The sequence below is a fragment of the Lycium ferocissimum genome, chromosome 5, assembly GCF_029784015.1.
Source record: "Lycium ferocissimum isolate CSIRO_LF1 chromosome 5, AGI_CSIRO_Lferr_CH_V1, whole genome shotgun sequence".
Lineage (NCBI taxonomy): Eukaryota > Viridiplantae > Streptophyta > Magnoliopsida > Solanales > Solanaceae > Lycium > Lycium ferocissimum.
In genome coordinates this window covers 32,199,559-32,226,769 of record NC_081346.1, presented here as the reverse complement: position 1 = coordinate 32,226,769, position 27,211 = coordinate 32,199,559, and positions in this window count along the sequence as shown.

Below are 27,211 nucleotides of genomic sequence, written 5' to 3'. Positions count from 1 at the left end.
AACAAAACGTATTCAGCATCTGTAAAGAGCTTGACTTATTTTGGCTTATTCAGCATCTTGAAGAGTTTGACTTGGCTTAGGAATTTTATTATGAAATTATGAAGTTACAATAGGTTACCTTATGGGAATTCATTTTGAAGGATGTAAATAAACGTTTCAGCCTTACCTTTGAAGAGCAACGTAACCAGCAACATAAAACTTCAACTTGCTTTCTATGTACAACAAAGTTTGGTTGACATATTAAGGAGGAATTTTAGCTCTTCTTCAAGGAATAAAAAAAAAAAAAAAAGCAAAAAGAGCAAAGATTGTTCTTGGCAAGTTCAAGTGAAAAGAGCGGTTGATAGATTCATCAATTAAGGTATGGTGTCTTTCCATGTAGTTGTAAAATGAAATCGTATAAGCGACGTTAATATGTTTCCCAATTAGAAGTTACGAGACGGTGGCCGGAAGCCGTGAATCCGGTTGTTGGAGTTATTATAGGTTGAATATGGGTTGTTCTTGATGTGTTAGAATTCTGGACACGTTAGTAAAATTATGGTTATGTTAATGTTGTTGTTATGGATTCTAGGAAGTGAAGAATACGAGAACTTGCCGATTTATTATAAAATGAGCTTGCCTCTCTATACGCCCTTATAGCAAGTTGCCTTTAATTAACATTTGTAATTTTACTATTATTTTAGGTTGACGGGTTGGGAAGATTGAGTTCATTATTATCGTCGCTTGAGTCAACACGAAAGGTATGCAAAGCTATCCTTTCTTTCTTTTGGCATGATTTATGACGGCAGAACAAGGATCAGTGTATAAGTTCCTATTCCTAGAGACACTAGGATGGCTAATGTCCTTGACTTTCATAAGCTATTACATGTTATCTTGATACGTGTCTATGATTCGTGTTCTATGTTGATATAATCCATAACGACATTGAAAGGTACTTAACATGACTGTCGTCTTTGATACTCAAGTGTTAGTTCATTCTACTTATTCTATTGAGTCTCAGATGATGATTTAGTTTGCATATGGTTGCTCACTACTCTGCCCGTGCAAACTGTTATTATATCTTTCATCGAGTCCCGGGCCGGGTATGTATTCGTGCACAGTTTCACTGCATTGTTCACCGAGTCCCTCACTAGAGGGCCGGGTACGGCATATATATATATATATATATATATATATATATGATGATGTGATGATGTGATAATAGCACCGAGTCATGATGGGCGGGCATGATATACATGCTATGACAGCTTATTCCCGAGTCCATAATGGACCGGATATGTTATATGATATAGGCATGCATGATTTTATTTCATAAGGCACGGACGGTGATTTCTTGATTATCATACTTGTCTCTGGAATCTCTACTTCGGTTATGATCTTCCTTAATGTATTTCATGTTTTATATACTCGGTACATATCTAAATGCTTGACCCCCTTTCTTCGAAGTTTGCGTTTCATGCCAGCGAATGCAGGATACTCGCTTTGGTGATCCTCCAGCTTAGGACTTTCTATTCGGCTGTCTTGGAGTGCTCCATTGTTCCGGAGCCTAGACTTTTGGTACGGATCTTTTGATGTATATATATGTTATCCGAGTGCCGGCGGAAGCTCTGTCCCGTCATATATTCTTATTGTTACTCTTAGAGGTACGTAGACATATGTGTGGGTTATATATGATGTCGTTCATTATGTTAGCATGACTTGTGTTTTGGGACGTTCCCTTTCGTAGTGGCAGCCTTGTCGGCTTGCGTATATATATATATATATATTTTGGGATGTTGTATGTAGTGGCAGCCTTGTCGGCTTGCGTGTATATAGTTGGGAAGTTCCCATACGCTCTTGATAGCACTGTGTCGACACATGTATGATGTTATCTATTGATAGTTGTGACTCCACGGGAGACGGGTTGTCTTAGTATATTTATATGTGATTTTAGGGACATATTGTTTCTGAATTACCATATTATGTTCGGTTTGAATTGATTATAGCTAACGGGTGTATACGAGTGTCCGGCTCGGGCACTAGTCGTCACGCCCCAAATCTAGAGAGGCGTGGGAGGCCGGCATCCGGAGAAGAAGAGGATGGAAGTAGGTGTGCCACACTCGATCTGAGGGAACCACTCTGAATCTATAACTATGGAAGGGTAGTCCCTCAACTTAGGCCGACAGGGCCCACCTGCAAATAGACAATACCAACCAGCCGGTAAGGCCACACTCTGAATATATATAAAGACTGGCTATCTCATTTGAATGGGCACACACACCCAAAACATATATATAACTGAGCAAGCCGACAAGGCTGCTATGAACGTACACAACCAACAGTACTAAAATAAACATGTACAAGGCCAGTAAGGCTACAACACTGACATACTATATAGCAGACTCGACTACAAGCCTCTAAAGAAACATAATTGTATCATGGTCAAGACAGGGCCCCGGCCTACCCATCCAATTTGTAAACATAAAAGGAAGACTCCAAAGACCTGGCAACTCCAAACAAAGAGAGCTCACCAATCAGCTGATATTAGGTCCTATCTACTAGGGAGGTCTGTCTGTCTATCAGTACCTGAAGGCTCATTGCAGCGTCCCCGGCAAAAGGGACGTCAGTACGAAATAATGTACCGAGTATGTAAGGCAACAGGATAACTGAAATTGAATTAATAAGTATAATAATATGGAGGCCAAGGAATACCCTGGAATGTCTCACCTGATCTTTCTCATATGAAATGTAATATAGTAATAATATATATCTCACTGACCAAGTGGCCAGGCAACTGTAAAATCTCACTGACCATAAGGCCAGGCAATAATGTCTCACTGACCCATCGGCCAGGCAATAATGTCTCACTGACCCATAGGCTAGGCAATAATGTCTCACAAACCAAGTGGCCAGGCTAAGGAAAATTTATGTATATCATGTATATGCTAAAAAGTACTGATACTGTAACGTGTCACTTCTGTCTCTCTATAAACTCAAGGACATATGGAGGGGATATGAGCCCTCAGAAAGAAGAACATAACACTCGAAAGTTATGCAATAATATGACAAGCTCTACTTTGACAATTCTCTAGTCATAAGGTTCGTTATGCTCTTACTATGTATGAGATCATGCCAAGAAAAGGAGGAATAGCCTTACATACCTCGAGTCACCAATACGATCCAACAACGAACTCGTCGTAACTAATATGCCAATCCTATAACAAAGGAATACATATATAAACTTAGACGACGCTAGTATATCGCGTACATTGAACGATAAATAGATTTTAAAATGAAACGGACAGCATTTCCCTTATTCTTTAACCATTACAACTCAACTAACAGCCAACACAACAACAACAACCTCGTGGAACCATTTCTAAACTCAAACCATCAATATACAAGAGTATACACCAAGTCAACCCCAATATACGCTCGTATACGATACCTTATACATTTCTTTCTTCCACATTCGTGAAGTATATCAACAACAATATGACAACAACATTAGCTACCATCCATACACATAGAAATCATCTTAATAACACAACAACAATATGATCAAAATAGTCCATAAGCTCTACATAAACTCTAGCACAAGTTTGAGCTTTCTTTCACACTTTCTTCCTTCAATCAAGTTGTGTAAACATCTAATAACTTCATAAATATAGAAATAAGATGAAACCTTACCTCGAGAACTCAAGAATGCTCCAACACGGAGGTTACTTCACCATGAGCACCTTCCAAACTTCCATAAGAAGAGAAACTAGGACTCCACAAGCAATCTTGTACCTTTAACACTTAAACCCCACTTTTAATCCTTAGATTTCACTTTGGAATAGCTAGGATATGTTAGAGAGTGTTTTCAGGGTTGTTGAGGGTTCAGAAAGGGGTGGAGAATGAACAAAAATGGAAAGGGGTCGAGATATATATATCAAGTAAACCACCTACCGCCTTGGATATACAGTCTAATATACGGACCATAAATCCATATACGGTCCGTATGTTGGACCGTGAATTACTCACAGAATACTAGCCCCCACTGTTATCAATATACGGTGGGGGTCCAACTAAAATACGGTCCATATACCAATATACGGTCCGTAAATCCCACCATATAATCCAACTTTCATCGAAATGTATTCTCGTCGATTCGTTTAACCTCTAATCCTTCCAATACATAATACACATGAACTTAAACCTTCGTATACTTAAGATAAACATGTCTAAACTCGTAAAACCTTAAAGGTAATCCCGCTCTCCAAATCAATGACGACCAACCCACGAAGAAACTCGACATACAAAAGTACGAGGTGTAACAGAAGGAGTGGGCCTAACAGAAGAAGAAAGGAACAAGCCCCTAAAGTATAATGAGAACTGGATAAGTTGATCAAATCGTAAGAAGGCATTAGCTGTTATGGGAGATTCCTCAAGTGATGATAAGGAAAATAAAGTAGAAGATCTAAAAAAATCCCTAGTAGTAACAGTGGAGTCATACACAAAAGATGTATTAGCACTAATGGCCTACTCTTACTCAAACCTGAAGATGACGACCAAGAGGTAATTTTTTCTAAGATCAAGGGTGACATTCAAAACCAATCTAGAGAAAAACTAGAAAGAGTGGTTTATGTTGTCACCGACACCTATGAAAATCTTCAAAATATAAAAAGAAAAATAATAGAGACGTTCCTTGAACTGGACCTCATAATTTAAGACGAAGAGTAAGAGAATCTGGGAAAGATGATTGATGCTCTGAAGGAACAGGTTCTCACCACTAACTAATGAGAAGCAAACACTGAAACTTGAGAAGGAAGAGCTCGATGCTCTGCTCTCTGATGTAAGAGATCATGCTAAACAATCTCGAAAGGATAAAAAAAGTTCACTTAAAGCCGTAAAAAGGAAGCTGCAATATGAGCATGAAAAAAATAAGATTCTCCAAGAAAAGCTAGAGGAAGTAAAATAAGAGAGAAGCTTCGATTGGAACAAGTGCTTAGTACACAAGAACATGTTTGTTTTCATCTCACACAACTGCAAAACCTCTTAAGGCACATGCCTGACAAAGGTCAGGGTAACCCTAAAGGGTAGGCAGCACCCTAAGAAGAAGAGACACAAGGAACTTGATTCCTCATCAAAAGGTGAAAAATTGACTAAAGAGTGTTCAATCACCTTTCTTCCAAAAGAAAGGACCCGAGAAATACTGGATTCCTAAAAACAACCAATGATCCGGATGAATAGGCCTAAGTGGGAGGATACAGGAATATGTGTGGATGATCTGAACACATGGCAATAGAAAAGGAGATTAATTCCTCTCCCCGAAGGACTAATATTTAAGAGAGTTTGAAATCTATGCTAAGTCCACTCCTATAAAGAAGAGAGAAGAAGACCAATCCAAACTGAGATATACTAGAGATAACATAACAAAAAAAAAGAAATCAAGATCTGTCATCCCAAATATCATCATTGGGAACCTACTTTTTGGAAAAAGAGAAGAAAAAAGTCTGATGAGCAAAAAGGGAATAACCATATAGTCTATGTAATGTATGGAAGGAAGAAAGAACCTGCAGAAGAACCAACAAGAAGCAGCCCCACACAGACTTATGGTAACCAAGAACACCCAGAGAAACCAGATGAAAGAACTGGTTTTCTTAAAAAATTATATAGAAGTAGAGAAGATAGACAACAGATCAAGACGAGCAACATTAGAGAAACTGATACCTTAGCCAAAAAAAGAACCATTGTGGTACAGTTCCAGCATAAAAAGGGGCGTGTTGAAGAAGTGAGAGAAGAACAGACATGCAATTGATAGAAGAAGCAGTTTGAAAGGACAAAATTGGAATACGAACTGAGCACAACAGATTTCTCCATGAATTTGGCTATGAAAGGAGACTGTTTGAGAAAGATCTAAGTGAACCAATGTCTAATTAACTCAATCTTATACCTTAATTGGTACGCACTCATGGCATGGTCAATTGAGCTCATGCGACACATACAACGAGGAAACTAATCAAAGAACCTAGTTCTTATGACTATCAGGTATGCACCAACCCAAGTCAGTCTTATAATCCCTTTCTCGGTAAAAACCAACTTGAGTCAGCCCATAAACATCGTTGGCCATGAATCAAATACCCAAACTTATAAATTCCCTCCTATTTTTTGCGAGTCTATATATACTAATTTGCAAACATCTGAACCCATCTCGCAAGATCACCAAAGTCACACCTATACTAAGAAATTAAAGTATCCGTTTTAAAGAACTCAAGCAGTGATTCAGGAGGAATGATAGAATGAAATTTTGAAGAAGAAGAAGAAGGGGAAGATGTTGATCATGGAGAAACACTGGAGGAGTCCATGACAAGGGGATCTGATCTTGTTAAGGAATTTATTTCCTTAGTTGCTGATGAAATAAAGGGATTCACAAGAGGGAAGTTCCCAATAAAAAATGTGATGATACAAGGCTGACTTCCACAAAATTTTAGTAAGCATAAAGTGTTATATCCCGTATTTTGTATATTGGGATAATCCGAGCTAACCATGATAAGTTAAGGACAAGCCTATTCCGAGATACGAGGTAGAGACTTTTAATCTCCGATTTTGTTTTAAGGCACAAGTTGCTTATAATTTTATAGGATGAAAATATTAAGGAAAATTTGGGGTTAAAAGTTAATTTTAGAAAGTTAATTTCTTCATGAAAAAGGCCCTAAGTGGCCGTCGGTGCATGGGTCCCCCCCCCCCTTTGTTGGCCAAATTTGATTAGTTCAAACTATGAGGGGTACATGTGTTCACCTTGTATTTGTAGGGGCTTATTATATATAGATGGTGGATGACAAGCAAGACTTAGTATTCATCTTTTCAACTCAAGAAAATTCAAGAAGCTTGGAGAAAAACAAATGGAGATATTCGGCCATGGCTTGGCCGAATTTGTTGTCCAAAATTTTGATCAAAGAAATAATTTTCTTCTAGCTTTTCTACCAATTGGAGGGTCCTTATTAACGTGGAGGAGTTGATGGAGCAAGCAAACCATTCATTTTTGCAAAACACAACTTTAGCCGAGGGAGGAGTTAAGTGGAAAAGGTAAGATTCAACCCTCCTTTACATGTGTTATGGATGGTTTGTGCGTATGTTGTGATATGTGGAAATGAATGAAATTCATGAAATTATGGTGTGGATGTTGTGGCCGAATATGAAATTTTGTTTTGGTGTAGGTATGATGAACTAATTTTATGTAGTATTTTGGTTGTTGTTTGTTGTGGATTCTATGATGTAAAATGAAGGTTTAGTGATCCAAGTTGAAGTCATAATCGTGTGCGCTGATTTGGAAGATAATGTGATTCTAATATAGTTTCTTGAAAGTATGAGAATGATCTTGTTAACATGTGGATTATTGGTATAGTTCATGAATTTGGAAGAAAGAAATGTGTTGTTGTTGTTCTATTGAAGTAGGAAGGTTTCGGGTTATGTAGTAGCTTGGATGGGCTGTTTTGAGCATTGTGTGGATTGTTTGAAGTGTTCTTGAATCTTGTTTGAATGGTTTCGGATTAGTACTTGAACGTGTGAGCATTGATGTTGGTTTAATTGTATGCGGATGATTTGAATGTAAATGAAATGTCGTCGAATTATATAGAAAGGAATTACTAACGTTAGAATGCGTTTTGAATTACTTGTTGATGTTGTTAGCATTGTTGTTGGTATTGTTGTTGATGATTTAGCCGAGTTGGATTCTCGGGGTTGTTGAATTTATAGGGGAAATGCTGCCCAAATTTCTGTAGATAAAGCGCTAGCTTGAAATTGGATTCCTAAGTGCTTATGACTAATGTTTGGTGTCTAACGACGTTATTGTAGATCTTGGAAAGCCCGAGACTTAGGTTTGGATTAGCTTAGGAAACGGACGAGGTATGTAAAGCCTATCCTTTCTTTCTTTTGGCATGTCTTAGTTGTAAGTAGGCTATGATACGAGCCTCGGGGTAACTCTATTCTTACGATCCGAGCTTGTCTACGATTCTTATTCACCTCTTAATGTTGGCATTCTTAATGTAGTAGAATCATGGTCCTTATGTCTTTTGTATGATTGAATAATGAATGTTGCATAAAGAATTTTGTTCTTAAAGGATTCTTTAACTACGAACGATCGTAACTTTCACAGAAGGGCTCGGATCGCTTCGAAACATTCGTAGGAGATTCTATAACGAATAATATCCCCAAACTTTCATAGGCGGGCTCGGATTGGTTTGATACTTGTCCGTGGGCCCCCGAGACTTTCCTATGTTTGGTTCTAACGACTTTCTAAAATAACTTAATGGGACTATCGTCTTAACCCCCGAGTATGATTACTTACTTATCTGTTGAGTCTGTAATGATGTCTTATATGCATATGGTTACTCACGATTCTGCTCGTGCATTCTGTTGTTACATCTTTCGCCGAGTCCCGGGCCGGTTATGTCATCGTGCGCACTATGCTATATTCTGAAGTATGATGTGTTACGAAGTATGATGTGATACGAAGTATGATGTGTTACGAAGTATGATGTGATACGGAGCATGATGTGTTAGGAGATATGCAATATTCCGAAGTATGATGTGTTGTGGCGCCAAAGATGGGGTGGCGACCACGTTCTGTCCGCCGGGTCCCATTACGGACCGCATGTGATATATGATATGATAATATGATGACATGATGATATGATGATTCTATTCACCGAGTCCCTCATTAGAGGGCCGGGTACGGTATATATATATGATGATATGATGGCTATACATGATGATTATATGATCTCATTTACCGAGAGTGAGGGCCGGGACACGTTATATATGCATTTGTACATGATGATTATTTACTTATGTTTCTAAGTTCCATAATGAATTGGCTATGATATTGACACGTATGATTTACGTTTCAGAGGCAAGCCTTATGATTTTGCTATACTCCTTATTTCAGTATGATCCTGCTTACTGTATTTCATGCTTTACATGCTCAGTACATATTCCGTATCGACCCCTTTCTTCGGAGGTGCGTTTCATGCCGCGCGTGTGTGTATACGGATGAGTAGAGGGTTTTGCTAGAAGATGTTCCGACGGGATTGGCGAGCTCCATTTCTTCCCGGAGTCTTTCGCCGAGTCGCAGTACCTATGTTATGACATCTTGAGTTTTGTTAGAGACTTTGCAGACAGAGTCACGTATGTAATATGTCAGTCTTGTAAGTGGCTCTATAAGCCGATGTATCATTACGCATTCTGTTACAGATTTCATGTATTTACAGATTTTGCTTGATTTGAGAAAGACGGAAAGCATGTTGTTCTTTGAAAAGCTTTCATTATGCACTGATGTCATGATTTAAGGGCCCAGTGTAATTATGAGTATCATGAGAGTCTGCGGGTTCGCTCGGCCCTAAGTAAGGGTCGGGTGCCCATCATGCCCTATCAAAAGTTGGGGTGTGACAAATTGGTATCAGACCAGTTCGTCCTAGGGGTTGTACGCAAAGTCGTGTCCGGTAGAGAGTCCTTGTTTATGGTGTGAAGCGCGCCACATTTATAAACAGGAGGCTACGGGGTATCTAGGGCGGTTACTGTTCTTTCACATCTGAGATCGTGCCATAGAGCCAAGTCATAGGGAATGAGATTCCTCCTACTAACCTTTGATTTCAGCAGAAGAATGGCATCGACAGAAGAAAGTGACTAGTGATATTGGAAGTTACAAAGCACGCAGGTAAGCAAAGGTATGAAAGATATATGTCGGGTAAGATATTGAAGTATGATTGAAATACAAGTTGAAGATTAAAAGGGAAAGTAAACAAGAAAGTGTAACGGTGCGATTTATTTGGGCATACGAGGTATGTTTATCATTTTCGTATCGTTGTTGATATTGGGAGCCCCGTGTGGTCATCGTGATATGATGTGATATATATATATATATATATATATATATATATATATATATATATATATATATATATATATATATATATATAGCCCTGTGAGGCATTATTGGTATTTCTGCGTGCGAGGTTTGAGATAGTAACAATTACGGAGGAAACTGCCAAAAAAATTTTCCTAGAAATAAAAAGGAGAATGAGATATAGGTTTCTGATATGACTTGAAAGGGTCGTACTAATAATAATGATAGGATTTGACTAAGCTACAAGTACGGCTGGTATCGAGAAAAAAGTTAATTGCAGAATTGAGGATAATAATAATTAGAAGGTCGATATCGATATGGTAAAAAGAATTTGGAGAGGGCTTGTAATCCTAAGAGATGATTCGAAAAAATTTTGGTAAATCTTGATGGAGTTTTATTTAAGGTACCGACTGAATTGGTAATCAGGGGTGAATTATGACGAGCTTACGGTTAAAAGAAGTAATAGTATGATTAAGACAAGAGCATGGAGGAAAAGAATTGTGATGGATATGAATGTATTGATAAGACAGCTTGTGAAATATTAAGGATAAAGTTGATCAGAAAGGGTAAAGGGTTAAAAAGTGTTACATTATAGGATTGATTACGAATAAGATATAATGTGAATATAATGAGGATTGTTATGAAAATAAGTAGAGCCTAGTGAGAAAGTGGCCAAAGCTATAATGTGATTTATGTAGCTGGAATATAAAGGCAAGTGTGAAACGGAAAAGCGAGCTATAGAACGAGTAAGGAAGGCTTATCAAGTTCTGTAGGGGAAGTTTGGAATAAGGGTTAGATAATAACGGAAATGATAGCGAGTGTAAGAAAAGAAAGGGTAATTGGAAGAAGGAAATAAGAAGAAAGCGAGATAACAGTGTAGTAATAGACCATGACATGTAGCCAAGGATACGAGTACTATAAGTGACGGGACTGTGAAAGACTCGGTTATAAAAAGGATGGGGAACGAGGTAAAATGAGAGCAGAAATCCAAAGGCCGATAACCAAGTATTTCTAAGTAACGGCGATCAAGGTGTGTTCCTCACCGTTGGGAATCTAGAAGTCTAGGACGGGAAGTAGTCATATCCATAGGTGAAAAGTGAATATTGAGGGTTGAAAAAGGGCTAGAATAGTAATTGTGGAGTCAGAAGAGTAAGAGACCCTTTCTAATTCGGAGGGAGATGTGTTATGAGAACGTTCCGAAATCTGTTAAGACCTCAACTTACTCCAGGTTATGTGATGAAGGTCATGCGGTGAGGTGGACGCTATTATACTAGTATTAAAGCATCGTATTTCATCAGAGTTCCAAGGTTAAGCGTGCTGGGGCGAGAGAAATATTAGGATGGGTGACCCCCCCTGGGAAATGTTCTGAAAGTTTTATAAATTCAGACATAAGAAGCAAATGAGCAGCTAGAGTAGCTTAAGGGAAGTTAGAATGTACAGAGTGGACGGAAACCTTAAGAGGTCACGTAGGACGAGGCAGACTGAACCAGTGAAGAGAAAGAAGGTGCATCACGGCTCTAGAAGTAGGGTAAGTTGAATAGCGTTTGGGAATATTTGGTAAGTGGGATAGTAGAAATTATATATACATAGGTATGCGCAAGATATCCCGTACATGGCTATATCAGCGGATATGTGTATTTCGGCAACCAACGTTGCGACATATGGAAGGCATTAATCGGACAGCGTAACGAAGTTCAAGTGAAAAGGACAATAACTGGCACAAATGTTATAGGGCAAGCTGATGCTGTTTTCACTATAGGTTAAGCTTGGAAAGTTCTAATACAATGATATTTGGAAAAGAAAGAAAGCGAGTAGAGGGAAGGCAAGGGGATCAAAAATGTCGAAATAAAAGTGCCGCCTAATTGAAATTGGAAACACGGACATAGGGCAGAGTATAATCGGATAATAGTATAAGTACACCCTTAAGGGGGGAGCGAGTGCGAGAGATGCAAGTGTAAGATGGAGACAATCAACACTACAATATATTTGATACGGATGCTTGGGCTACAGGTAAGATTCCTTGCTGAGACAAGTTAGTAAGATCTAAAAACCAGTAATAAAGGGGTAAAAGTCAGGATGATAATTGAGACAGTGTTGAAAATCATTTGTAAAGGCCGTGAATGATATGGCATTGGAAAGTGGGTGCTTATAAAGAGGAGAAAATACGACAAGAGAATGGTAACGGGTAACTTAAAGAGACATTGTGAAAGATAATGCTGCTATGACGGATTAGAAGCTAAGATGTGGGTAATAGAGTTATTCGCTACTGATACTGCGACCTATTAATAACAAGGGAGAAAGATAGAAGACCTTCTATAGTAGGAAGTGAAAAAAAAATCAAAGAAGTGAATAAAGAAAGGGAAAGGAGTATGACAAAATGGGCTATAAGCGAATGCTAGTACGGAGGGAATATGTGAAGTAGAATGAACCAAGTGAAGGAAAGATCGTGACTAAGATTGAATATACTTTATACCGGTCGTACGAGGGTAGTTACGTCCTATGAATATTTAGATGCTAGGGATGAGACCAAGCAAATTCTTAATGAGAAAAGCTTGGATTCAGTAATAACAGTACGGTTATAATATTCTGGGTGCATTAATGTTATACCTCGTATTTTGTACATTTGAATATTTTGAGTTAATGGCGGGGAGTTAAGGACAAGATTATTTTTAAGAGTTATTTTAATGCACGAGTGGTTATAAAAATTATTTATGAATGTTGGTAGTATGGAAATATTGAGAAAGGCTAAGGGTAAAAAAGAAATTTGCGAAGTGGCCAATGAAAATAATGTGGAAGGCTAGGGGCAAAATGGTAATATTGAGGAAAGTCGAGGGGCAAAACGGGAATTTCACAATGATCAAGAAAAGGCCAAGGGATGACCTAGTCAAACCATTAAGTCATCATTTATTTTCAAGAAAAGAGAAGAAAACTCTAGAAAAATTTGGAAGAAAAAGAATGAGAAATTGATGACAAATAAGTCATCTTTAATTTCAAGAATTTTCTAGAGAGGGCATGTGCCCCTCACATGATTATATGTATATATATATATATATATATATATATATATATATAGGAGTGCTAGCCATATTTCTTACATGATAAGAAGACTTGGAAAAAAAAAAGAGGAGAAGAGCAAGAAGGAGAAAATATTCGGCCAACATGGCCAAATTTTAGGCCATGGAAATTGATGGGAAAAAATTATTTTCTACTAGTGTTCCTACTAACTTGAGGTCCCCTTTAACATGAGAAGATTGTTGGAGCAAGAAGGAAGCATATTCTTGCAAGTTACAAAATTCTAGTCAAGTGGGGAATTAAGGAAGAAGGTAAGAGTTTATGTTCTTATACATGTTTTGGATAATTATGTATGTTGTAGTATGCAAAGTGAATGAAATTCATGAAGTTGTAGGTGTTGGAGCTTGGCCGTATGGGTGTTATGTGTGTGAATGATGAATCAATTCCTATGTAGCATTTCAATTGTTGTTGTTATGTATTTTATGATGGAAATAAATAAAAAGCATGAAATTGTGATGTTGGTGGTTGTGTGGCCGTGAGATGGCATTGTGGCCGTATGTATGCATGGTTAATGGAACAATGATTCAATGATTTTATTTAGAGTTTTGGTTGTTGTAATGTAAAGAGAAGGATGAAAATTCATGGAAAATATGCATGTGTGTGTATGGCCGAATGGAATAGTGTGTGTGTAGAAAAAAATGGATTGAATTTATTTAATGGGTATGATGAATTGAAGGTTTGGTTGTGGATTTCATGTTGCAAATAAAAGCTTATGTTGTTGGAATCTAAATCACAGGGTTGTTATTGTTTTATTGGAGTTGGAAAGCCTTGAAGGAAGTAGTACGTTGATTGAAATTGTTAGTATGATTGTTGGTAATGTTGTTAGTTTGGACGGGTTGTATGCCCGGGATTGTTGCTGATTGAAATTGGCCAAGTTGAACTTGGTGGGATGGAGTAATTACAGGGGAAATGCTGCCGAAATTTCGGCAGACAAGTGTTACCTTAAGATTCAACTTTGAAATACTCTAATTGACGTTTGGTAAATGTGACCAAATCGTAGATTCGGCGAACTTGAGGCTGGAATTTGGAGTAGCGAAGGAGCGGAAAGAGGTATGTAAGACTTCACTTTCCTTCTTTGGCATGTCTTAGACATAATAGGCTTGAACACGTGTCTCGGGGACTACTCTAATCCTAGAAATCCGAGATTGAAATTGGTTACTATTCATTCGGTAGAATTGAAGTAAATGTTCATGAATAGTTGAAAGAAATGTCTAAACACCTAGAACCTGCATGAATAAGACCCGACTACCCTAAAACTCTCATAAGTAACGTTATGAAATGTTTCATACGTAAATTGTATACGCCACCTCATTTGACTCGAGGTGGGCCCGCTATTCCTTAATTTCCTCCTATGGCTCCATTTGGATTATTTCCGTACTATAGTTAATGGAAGATCTTGGTTGCCATTCCGACTACCAAACAATAGGCGTGTTTAACTAATCCCTCGATTCCAAGGCATGATTTTCCTTCCTAAAAGTTTACAAATGTTTTCCAAAATATTCTTTTTTCTTCAAAAACCAAGTTTTACATTATTGAAAGTTCTTATGACTAAAACAATGACTATGATTCTATGATGATCATGATGATGTTAAGTATGAGAAAATGACTATGAGACGACATGACATGACATGATATGACACGACATGATTTGATATGAGATGATATGCTATGACAGGACACGATATGCTATGACATGACATGATATGCTATGACATGATACGAAATGACATGTTCTTGGTAGTCTCGCCTTATGATTATCGATCCTTCAAGGTGAGACAAAGCGGCCATGATTACTCCATAATGCGATCGGAGGTTTCCGACCTTTCGTCACTCCGATGGATACATGACTTTCTTTGGGCTCTCATGCATGCCATACCTGTATATGGGTTGGGGGGATGGGATACACGTATATGTGGGGAATGGGAAGGGAAACATGTTTCATTGCCACCTGGTCAGCTGGCTTATCATCCCGGACGCGGGATGCCCGGACGCGGGATATATGGGTGAGCGACGTATTTCGGCGCTATGTGGGTGAGCGGCTTGTTCGGCGCTATGATACCATATGACCGGACAAGCATGCATGGCATCCGCCCCCGGGGCACTCATATGCACGGGTCACGACTTTACAAGATATGATTCCTATGTACGAGCTCCGGCTTTACATGATATGTTCCATACGTACGGAGTTACGATTTTACATATGACATGTTCCCTATGCACTGACTTACTCCCTTATACGTGATATGTCTCATATGTACGGGATATGCTCTACATCTCCATCGTTGTTGCACATGATTATGTCTCTTTCTATGTTACCATCCATGTCTTACATACTCGGTACATTGCTCGTGCGACCCTCTTCTTCGGGGGCCGCGTTTCGTGCCGCGCGCAGTGAACCCGGATAGCCGAAGCTAGCATAGAAGATGTCCGGCGGGGTTGGTAGGCTCCACTTGCCCAGGTCTTTGCCGAGTCAGAGTATATGTGCCATGATGACTTGTTCAGAGTTAGAGACTTTGCAGACAGAGTCGTGGGTATTGGGTTGTCAGTCTATAAGCGGCTCCAACAGCCGACATGTTATTACGTCTCGTGTTACGGGTCTTATATGATGTTAGATTTTGCTTATGAAAAAAAAAATTCTATGTATTCACTTCTAACGGACTCATAAGTTTATATGTGTAACAAGAGTTAGCGGGTTCGCTCGGCTCCGAATATGGGGTCGGGTGCCCATCACACCCTAGTAAGACCGGGGTGTGACAATTAAGGAAAGATGTAAAGGTAGTTTAAGCTAAATTACCGAGACAGAATTAATATTGAGGGCAAACAGGACATGGCTATGGTTGAACCAAAGACCTACCCCGATACCGATTGTAAGATAAGAGTGGCGAAGACAAAGTAAAACACAAGGATTAGTGGAGCCACGCTAAGGTATCTCTGGGCTAATTTGAGCACCTTCGTATACTCTTGTAAAGATTGCAACATAATGTGTGACCGGAAAGTTAATAGCAAGATCTGAGCAAAGGGACAATAGAAGGGTTTGAATTAAGGATAAAGAGACGACACGAGATAATGTGCCTAGAATGTTACAAGTTGAGTGAAGGGGAATTATAAGATGATTTAAGTAAGATGATCAGAATTAGCTGGCTACAAAAAAAAAGGGAAAAGGAAAGGAAGAAGAGTGAATTTATGTGTCAAACTCTTTCAGAAATGATACCGGCTGATGATAATTAAAGCAGGGAACGGCTATTAGCAGCTCAGAGACGACAGAAATCACATGTCGACAATCGACGTCGACACTAAGAATTCCAGATCGGCGAGTGGGTATTCTTGAGGATATCACCCATGAAAAGTGTAATGAAATTCGACAGGAAGGAAAAGCTTAGCCCGAGATATATTGGGCCTTATTACATTGTTCGTAAGGCAAGAAGGTTGCGTACTAGGGACGTGGCTTCTGTTAAGGTATTGTGGCGGAGCGATAACAGGGAGAAGATGACTTGGGAAGCTGAAGAGAAGATGAAGAAGAAATATGGTTAGGAGACGAGACTGCATGTTATAGCAATAAAAGAAACCCCCCCCCCCCCCCGAGATCCTTATAAGACCTTATGCGACTAATTGAACATTCGAGGACGAATGTTCTAAAGGGGGGAAGGATGTTATATCCCATATTTTGTATATTGGGATAATCCGAGCTAACCATGATAAGTTAAGGACAAGCCTATTCTGGGATACGAGGTAGAGACTTTTAATCTCCGGTTTTGTTTTAAGGCACAAGTTGCTTATAATTTTATTGGATGGAAATATTAAGGAAAATTTGGGGTTAAAAGTTAATTTTGAAAAGTTAATTTCTTCATGAAAAAGGCCCTAAGTGGCCGTGAGATGTGGGGTCCTCCCCCCCCCCCCCTTTGTTGGCCAAATTTGATTAGTTCAAACTATGAGGGGTACATGTGTTCACCTTGTATTTGTAGGGGCTTATTATATATAGATGGTGGATGACAAGCAAGACTTAGTATTCATCTTTTCAACTCAAGAAAATTCAAGAAGCTTGGAGAAAAACAAATGAAGATATTCGGCCATGGCTTGGCCGAATTTGTTGTCCAAAATTTTGATCAAAGAAATAATTTTCCTCTAGCTTTTCTACCAATTGGAGGGTCCTTATTAACGTGGAGGAGTTGATGGAGCAAGCAAACCATTCATTTTTGCAAAACACAACTTTAGCCGAGGGAGGAGTTAAGTGGAAAAGGTAAGATTCAACCCTCCTTTACATGTGTTATGGATGGTTTGTGCATGTTGTGATATGTGGAAATGAATGAAATTCATGAAATTATGGTGTGGATGTTATGGCCGAATATGGGCTGTTTTGGTGTAGGTATGATGAACTAATTTTATGTAGTATTTTGGTTGTTGTTTGTTGTGGATTCTATGATGTAAAATGAAGGTTTAGTGATCCAAGTTGAAGTCATAATCGTGTGGGCTGATTTGGAAGATAATGTTATTCTAATACAGTTTCTTGAAATTATGAGAATGATGTTGTTAACATGTGGATTATTGGTATAGTTCATGAATTTGGAAGAAAGAAATGTGTTGTTGTTGTTCTATTGAAGTAGGAAGGTTTCGGGTTATGTAGTAGCTTGGATGGGCTGTTTTGAGCATTGTGTGGATTGTTTGAAGTGTTCTTGAATCTTGTTTGAATGGTTTCGGATTAGTACTTGAACGTGTGAGCATTGATGTTGGTTTAATTGTATGCGGATGATTTGAATGTAAATGAAATGTCGTCGAATTATATAGAAAGGAATTACTAACGTTAGAATGCGTTTTGAATTACTTGTTGATGTTGTTAGCATGGTTGTTGGTATTGTTGTTGATGATTTATCCGAGTTGGATTCTCGGGGTTGTTGAATTTATAGGGGAAATGCTGCCCAAATTTCTGTAGATAAAGCGCTAGCTTGAAATTGGATTCCTAAGTGCTTATGACTAATGTTTGGTGTCTAACGACGTTATTGTAGATCTTGGGAAGCCCGAGACTTAGGTTTGGATTAGCTTAGGAAGCGGACGAGGTATGTAAAGCCTATCATTTCTTTCTTTTGGCATGTCTTAGTTGTAAGTAGGCTATGATACGAGCTTCGGGGTAACTCTATTCTTACGATCCGAGCTTGTCTACGATTCTTATTCACCTCTTAATGTTGGCATTCTTAATGTAGTAGAATCATGGTCCTTATGTCTTTTGTATGATTGAATAATGAATGTTGCATAAAGAATTTTGTTCTTAAAGGATTCTGTAACTACGAACGACCGTAACTTTCACAGAAGGGCTCGGATCGCTTCGAAACGTTCGTAGGAGATTCTATAACGAATAATATCCCCAAATTTTCATAGCCGGCTCGGATTGGTTTGATACTTGTCCGTGGGCCCCCGAGACTTTCCTATGTTTAGTTCTAACGACTTTCTGAAAGAACTTAATGGGACTATCGTCTTAACCCCCGAGTATGACTACTTACTTATCTATTGAGTCTGTAATGATGTCTTATATGCATATGGTTACTCACGATTCTGCTCGTGCATTCTGTTGTTACATCTTTCGCCGAGTCCCGGGCCGGTTATGTCATCGTGCGCACTATGCTATATTCTGAAGTATGATGTGTTACGAAGTATGATGTGATACGGAGCATGATGTGTTCGGAGATATGCAATATTTCGAAGTATGATGTGTTGTGGCGCCAAAGATGGGGTGGCGACCACGTTCTGTCCGCCGGGTCCCATTACGGACCGCATGTGATATATGATATGATAATATGATGACATGATGATATGATGATTCTATTCACCGAGTCCCTCATTAGAGAGGCCGTGCGTATATATATATGATGATATGATGGCTATACATGATGATTATATGATCTCATTTACCGAGTCCCTCACTGGAGGGTCGGGACACGTTATATATGCATTTGTACATGATGATTATTTACTTATGTTTCTAAGTTCCATAATGAATTGGCTATGATATTGACACGTATGATTTACGTTTCAGAGGCAAGCCTTATGATTTTGCTATACTCCTTATTTCAGTATATCCTGTTTACTGTATTTCATACTTTACATGCTCAGTACATATTCCGTACTGACCTCCTTTCTTTGGGGGCTGCGTTTCATGCCGCGCAGGTGTATACAGATGGGTAGAGGGTTTTGCTAGAAGATGTTCCAGTAGGATTGGCGAGCTCCATTTCTTCCCGGAGTGCTGCCGAGTCAGAGTACCTATGTTATGACATCTTGAGTTTTGTTAGAGATTTTGCAGACAGAGTCACGTATGTAATATGTCAGTCTTGTAAGCGGCTCTGTAAGCCGATGTATCATTACGCATTCACATTACGTATTTCATGTGTTCTGATTTTGCTTTATTTGAGAAAGACGGAAAGCATGTTGTTCTTTGAAAAGCTTTCATTATGCACTCATGTCATGATTTAAGGGCCCAGTGTGATTATGAGTATCATGAGAGTCTGCGGGTTCGCTCGGCCCTAAGTAAGGGTCGGGTGCCCATCATGCCCTATCAAAAGTTGGGGTGTGACATAAAGAAAGAAGTTGACAAGGATTATTGAGAGGGAGAACACGTGATCTTGAAGGATAAGAATACACGGTAAAAGAGGATATATGTACTCACCTTAAAACAAGCTATGGGAACTTACATAAACCTATTGAGCTAAAACAGAGAACCTAGGCCCCGTTCCTTCCTAGTGTCATGCCCCAAACCCGACCCTGGACAAAACCCGATGCTATGAACAACACCAGAAGCACCTTATAAAATCAATAAATTTATATTCTCTTTCAACAGTCTTTCCCCATACATTTAAAAAAAACAAGTCATGAGTGGATAAACATAAACATGCTCAATTTGATAGAATCTGCGGAAGTCTAATGTAGATACTAAATCATAAAATGTGAAAAAAGCCTCAATAAGTCATACGAGACTTTCAACATCTACCAAAAATCTGACAACTACTATGGAGCTTCTAAGATAAACAAATGAGTGTCTAACTTTGAGACAGCCCGAAAACTGAAATAAGTAGGTAAAGATAGGGTGGTGTCCCACGAACAAGCATGTGGGCTCACCAAATAGTTCCTAAAGTAGCAAGCTCTCCTAGTCCGCATGCGTATCACGAACTTGCTCCTCAATGTTACCTGACACACCATCAAAAACAACAATGGTATGCCTGAGTACTGGGTATTCAGTGAGTGTCTAAGGGGCAATAGTTAATAAAGCAAAATAAGATAGTGAAAATCAGTAAAGCAGTATCCATGAAACAGTTTGAAGGTTCAGAGACAGAACACATCAAACTTAGTAAAAGTCATCAGAGAGAAACCAATAACAAAATAAAACACATTTATCTCATTTACGTTTACCACATCAAGTCTTTCACCTGCGAATCCAAAAACATTAACAAGCCAACTCATGGATAACCAAAGAATCAATACGTGCCAGCTCATGGGCGAACAATCATTCAATACACCAGGGTTATTATTCCATGGAGGCTAATCGTCCTCTGGACTAGCACAGCAATAGATGCACTGGGCTACACGCCTCGGAGGTCTATCGTCCTCTGGACTGACACAGTAATGCTCAAAAGCGATACGTTAGGATCCATAACGGCTAATCATCCTCTGGACTATCATAGCTTGCCCAAACACAAACAAATACAAGTCATGGCATATTAACTGAATCACCAATCATGCTTATAGCCGAATTCACTTCTCAAGTTATCTTCTCACAGTAGAGGTATTTCAAGTCATAACCAATTTAGAAACCTTATTCAAATCACTTGTTCAATTTCAAGTTCAAGAAAAACCCATTCAAAGACAAAATACGTTTAAAGCTTCAATATTTAGAACATAAGTTAAATCATCCCATAGCGGGGCAAAACACGTTCGTCACAATAATATAATTCATTTAAGGTTCGATGCGATTGACCCTACACACGCATAACCTTGTTCAAAACCTACAACTTTCATGTTTTGAGTTTTCTTAGATTCCTAACCTAACTATCCAAAAACTAAGCATAAGTGAGGACTACCTCAGACTTTAACGAATTTAAGAACCCTTACGAACTTAACTATTTGGCTTGACTTTACACGACTATCTTTCACCAGAATTCATCCCGAAGGTATTTATATAGTTAAAATATCACATTAATACTTATTCCTCTCATTCACACCTAACTTGGATTTACGGAGTGTTACACCTAGCCAAAACCAAGACTAGATCCTACTAAATACCAATCTGATTTCCATATTTATCCCTGACAATATTTGAATGATATGTAGTAATCTTTTAATTTGGGTCTTATGACTCAATGCGGTGCATACAAAAATTTCCTCCTAAGATTTTAACTTGACAGATTTGTTCGAGCACTTGTGTCGTGTTTATAATAGTGTAGCCCTAGTGGACATGTTTTTTATATTGATGAAATGCACTTGATTTAGTTGATACACTTGCTTTTCGATGATGTCAAAAGGGGGAAAATTCAGTTCGTGTGTATAGAGTTCATGTGCCACATAGATATATCAGGCATAGACATTACATGACCACATTGACAGAAAGGAAGTGGTCGAAGATGTGAAAAGAAAAAAGTTGCACTACACATATACCCAATTACCATTCAGGATGTATTATAATGGAACTTATTCTTATTTATAGAAGAACCCAATCCTATTTATCTTAGGATGCATTATAAAGGAACAAATTCTTATTTATATAAGAACCCAGTCCTATTTATAAGGCACTGGAAAGGAGAGATAAGGGGAAGAAAAGAAAAAATTGTCCTGCGGAGATGAATGAAAGAACCTGGTCCTTATGCTTATCACTGAAGAAATGCTTTTAAAAAGGGCATACGGGAGAATGTTCCTTGAGAAGACATATTGGACATGATGATGTTCTACAAACCTAGCCACCTGTAGGAATGCACAGAGTGGGGGTAAGTAATGCACAGAGTGGGGGTAAGTCCCTTATCAAGATTGAGCAGGCCTACAAACTTTGCTTAGTGCCCGTTTGGATTAGCTTAATAAAAGCAGCTTTTGAGCATCATGTGCTCAGTTCTTTTGAGTAGTTCCTCTAATATTGTGACTGCTTCACTAAATCCTTTGGAGATCTGTTTGAATATCTGGTCCTTCAAATTCCTTCCTTATAAATCCGTTGGTTGTTATTGGGTACATTGTTTATCAAATCATCAAAACTTCATTATAAACTCATCATCTATCATTGAGCCAGTAGCTACTCAACAATCTAGTTATAGGCTTTCTGCTTCTAGTTCTAAATTAGAAAACAGGGCTTGTAAAGTTCGCAAGTCGCGTAGGTTATCCCTTCCTCTTCACACCAATAAAGTAATTCTTTATTATAAATTTTTTTTGTTGATGATTGGGGCCCTTCTCCGTTTTTATCTTCTCAAGGACATAAAATTTCATCTTGTTTTTTGTGGATGATTTTTCTGGGTGCTATCCTATATATGTATCACAAATTGATGTTCTTACAATTTTCCCTCACTTTCACGCTCTAGTAGAATGTCAATTTGACACTAAATTTAAATCTATTTGAACTTTTGTCCTCATACTCACGAAGAACAGGGATAAATTGAACGATAAAATCATCATATGATAGAAACCATGTTCAGTTTAACGGTGCATAATTCCACCTCGTTCAAGTATACGGCAGCTTTCAAAACTGTCGTATACTTAATTCATCGACTCCCCACACCCACTAATTAATCACAGCAAATCGCCTATTGAAGTGGCTTTCAACTCCTCCCTGATTCATTTCCTTTGGATCTTTGGCTGCCTCTGCTTTCCTATCTCCGCCCTTATGAAGTCACTCCTGTGTCTTCCTCGGTTACAATTCCTCACACCATGCCTACTGGTGCCTCCAATCAAAAACTTCGATCTTTATTGAGTCTTTCATGGGGAAAATTTCTCTTAAACTCATCTTGGATCTTGTCAACTTGGGGTTGACTTCGGGGGAACTTCCCAACCACCGTTAAGTGACACTTCTCCACCAACATATCCCACTCTTCCTTGTAAAAAATCTTTCCTTTTGTCAATTAGGTCGTACGGTCTGTGCTCGAAGCGAACGCTTTTCGTTGACCCCTCACTCGAACTTCTCCCCAAGGCAACATAGTGTTAGAAAAATAATATTTTCTATTTAATATCTCTAAAATAAAAGAATTATTTCTAACATTTTTATTGGCTTTGATACAAAAGACTGGATTATATTTTATTAGCCTTAATGGCAAATTTTCGTAATGGAAAAATTAGTCCGTTACTAAACGGTTTTGTGCATTAAATCTGGTCATTTGACCAATTGTTTTATGGCCTTTATTATTTTTAAAACTTTGTATTGCAGGATTAGAAGCTCACTAAGTTGCAATATATATTACCTTATGGGTTCATCTTTGTGAGAATGAAAAACATAGAAAAACCACTTCTTCTCATTTTGTATTGTTGGGTTTTTATGAGATAAATCTTTGTTAGATTCTGGCTTCTAGTTTTGTACTAAAAGAGCTTGTTGAATCCTGAGGGATACACCCATACCGGGTGAAATATCCTTAAGGATAGTGTCTTAATTGACATGCCTCAAGCTTTCAAGAATTTCTCTACAAGGGTTCATGATCAAGTATTGTCCTACAAGGTTCGTGATCAAGTATTTTCCGTAAGATTTCCAACAGTCTTAAGGATATTTCTCACTCTATTAATTCTTACGGAAAATAGAAAGAGAATAACTCAGTGCAAGCTGTCTAAGTTCCAGGTATGTTTCTGAACTACATTATAATGGAAAATATATGGATAACTATCTAAAAGGGATGTAGTAGTGATTTTGATATGATTAATTTATGCTTTTATTCGACACTTTTAAGTCTGAATAGTAAAATTTATAAGTGGGTTTACTATGATGTTCTATAAGTTTGAGATTTTGTGGTGACAATTTTTATATTGGATTGGATAATGTACTTTATTACTTTAGACTCTGAAATTAATCATGCTTTTGTCATTTGGGTCAACAAATGTTGAATACTTGAAGTATTGTTGGTTTCTTTTCTTACAAATTCAAGACTTTTATTTGGAGATTAAGTCTCTACTATGTTAAATTTTTGGTTAATGAATTAAGTTGTCTCCAATTCTAAACAAATTCTCGTGTGTGGATCTGTGTATCATTGTATGTGATTTATGAACCTTTGAGGTGCAAGAATGATTGATTTATTATGGCTTATAATTATTTGTTGATATTGGAGTATTATAACTATGTATAGATTTGGTTAGCGGCACAAGAAAGTATTTTGTGTAATTAACTTTTTATTATCATTTATAACCGTTAGACAGCATTCATGGATGCTTTCACTATGTTTTTGATAGTCAAGCATAATTAAAATTGAATTAGAAATGAGTTACAAGAATATATGGGTAAGCAAGTGATACATTCTTGGACCAAAATGTGTAGTTAATTAAATGGTGACTTAGCCGATCTTTTTTACCCGGGTGTATACATTTTGTTTCCATGTAATAATCAGTTATAGCTAATCTCAAGATGATTATCATTTTGTGTGTAGCAAATTAAGTCATTAATGCTCTCAAAATATAGAGAAGATTCAGAGAAATGATAATTCCGCTAAGTAAAAATAAATTTGTTTAGAGGATGATATAATTGTTGTAGTCATTTCTTAAGTGAATCTTGTGGCTAATGTGAAAGATTGATGTTAGACTTTTGTTGCTACAAAGCATATTTGTGCTAACAATCTTAATTTTGTGGCCTACACCTAAGTTGAAGAAGAAGAACATTTATATATGTTGGTGATGCAAGAATTACTCAAATTCTTGTAAAGGAATAGTTCTTCTTAAACTCACTTTTAGAAAAAATTGGCATTAACATTGAAGTGAAGATTTTATTTGAGAAGGATGAAGTTGCATCAAACAAAAAATAATATTTTGTGAACAGTGAGTATTGAAATGATAGTGTATTTGGGTGTGTTTACTATTTTTATTTATTTATTTCTTATCCAACTCTTAATAAAGATATTACTTTCTTAAAATATTTGTTGATGATGACATAGTATAAGTAACTTTATATAATTATTTGGGTGAAGTTATATTTATTAGCTTGTTATTTATAAGATGAAATATCTTATGATAAATTAGTAATACTTCTTATAGGTTATGGAAATATTATTCCCCTATCTTAAAATTTTTGAAAATGTGGGGGTTACACTTTCTTACTAGAGTTATGTTGAGAGAATTTTTTAAAAAGTGATAATATTTTACGTGATCTTGTTGTTCAAATAATTTTGAAAATGAGAATTTGTGAAGAAGAAAAAGTACAAGGATAGAAAAATATTTTGGTGAAGATTTTTATACTTATCTTGTCGATGATGATGCTAAAATATATTATGGTGTTATTTCTTCTCTTGGTCTATTATTTGGATAGAAACAACTCATGATAATGTGTTATGATGAATGAATATTTGTAGTACTAGAGAGGGTACAATAATGCTTAGTGGATCTCAAAATCCATCAGTGATTATATGTGTTTACCAATTATGGGGGTGTAATAATATGAAAGTCAGCCAAGTAGACCATAATGAAATTAAATCTGAGTTTATGGTTTGGAGTTGGCTAGTAATGAGGCTAAGATACTTCTTAGTGAGTATTGAGGTTGGGATAAAACCAACGTGTCTATATATTGTGGTTTCCAAGCAGCGTTAGTTGTAGTGGAAAAATAAATCTTTCAATGGGAAAAATAGAAAATATTTGTTTGAGACACATTGTGATAAGAGCAGCTGCTGTGAGATGTGATAATTTTATAATTGTATGAAGTCTGAGGTGAATTTGGCCGATTCACAAGACTAAAAGAAACATCGAGGGGAATGTGACTTTTGTCATTTGAGAAGATTAACAATGATGGTAACCCAACCTATGTGATTAGAGATCCCATGAATTAGGTTCATATGGGTAATAACAAGTCATTAGTTGATCAAGTATGCACTATTAAATTATGTTCCTTTCTATGGTGTGTGAATATAGTGCAATTACTGCAAGGCAAAGTGAGGCTGAGCTATAAACTCTTAATCCATTATCATATCTTTTAGGGCCTGTTTGGAAAGCCACCTGGTAATTGGAATTGGTGTAATTACAAGGGTAGTAATTACACAGCCTAGTAATTACACAGTAGTGTAATTACAACGACCTGTTTGTTTGTCATAACGTAATTACAGTGTAATTACAAGCGTCTTTGTTTGGTTGCATAAGGGTAATCACACAGTCAGTTTAATTTAGAAATAAAATTTAATTATAAAAATTTAAAATTAATATTTAAAAAATATTGCCTTTATAAATGATATTAAATTAGTTATTTAATAACACATTGTTTCTTGAAAATATATTAATTAATAATCATATATTTGTAACTAATATTGTAAAAAATAATTGATATATATTTTTCAAATTAATATTTAATTTTAATTAACTATAAAACTTAAAAGAAGACTTTTTTTGTAAGAACGTCATGGATTGGATGTTTGACAAAAAAATAATATTAATAAATATAATGCCATAACATTATTCAAACGTTTGACATAAAAAATCCATCAAAGGTAAGTGAAAAATAAACAACATGCAATGTGAAAGCAAATAACTTAAAATTGGAAATATAACCTAAATTCAAAATCCAAAAGAAAAAGTTCAATATAATACTCTTATGTCAAATTCCAACATTACATAAGTAAGTTCCAACGTAACTTAAGTAAATAATTCAAAAGAAAGAAAAAATATAAGTCTATAACCTCATTCACAATGAAATTCTACTTTAATAACGCCACTCGTTATATGTCAAGTTTGTTAATGACTCATTCTTTCCAATATTAAGAGGTGTAGTTTCAAATATTAGAAACCACAAGAAGTAAAGGTTGGGAATGAGAAGAAAGAAAACGAAAAATAAATAATATAAAAAGAAAAATACATTTTAAAAAATAAAAATAAAAAAGAAATTAAAATAATAGAAATAAAAAAATAAATTAAAAATCAAAAAAGTTAAAATAATAGAAATAAAAAATAAATAAAAAATAAAAATAAACAAACTAAAAAGTAACCCTGTAATTACAGGGTGTAATTACACCCAATTCTCAACCCCCCCCCCCCCCCCTTGAGAATTGGAGAGTGTAATTACATCCTCTCAATTACACCCAATTCCCACCTAACTGTGTAATTACTTGGTCAAACAAACAGGTCAAACTGTGTAATTACACCTAATTA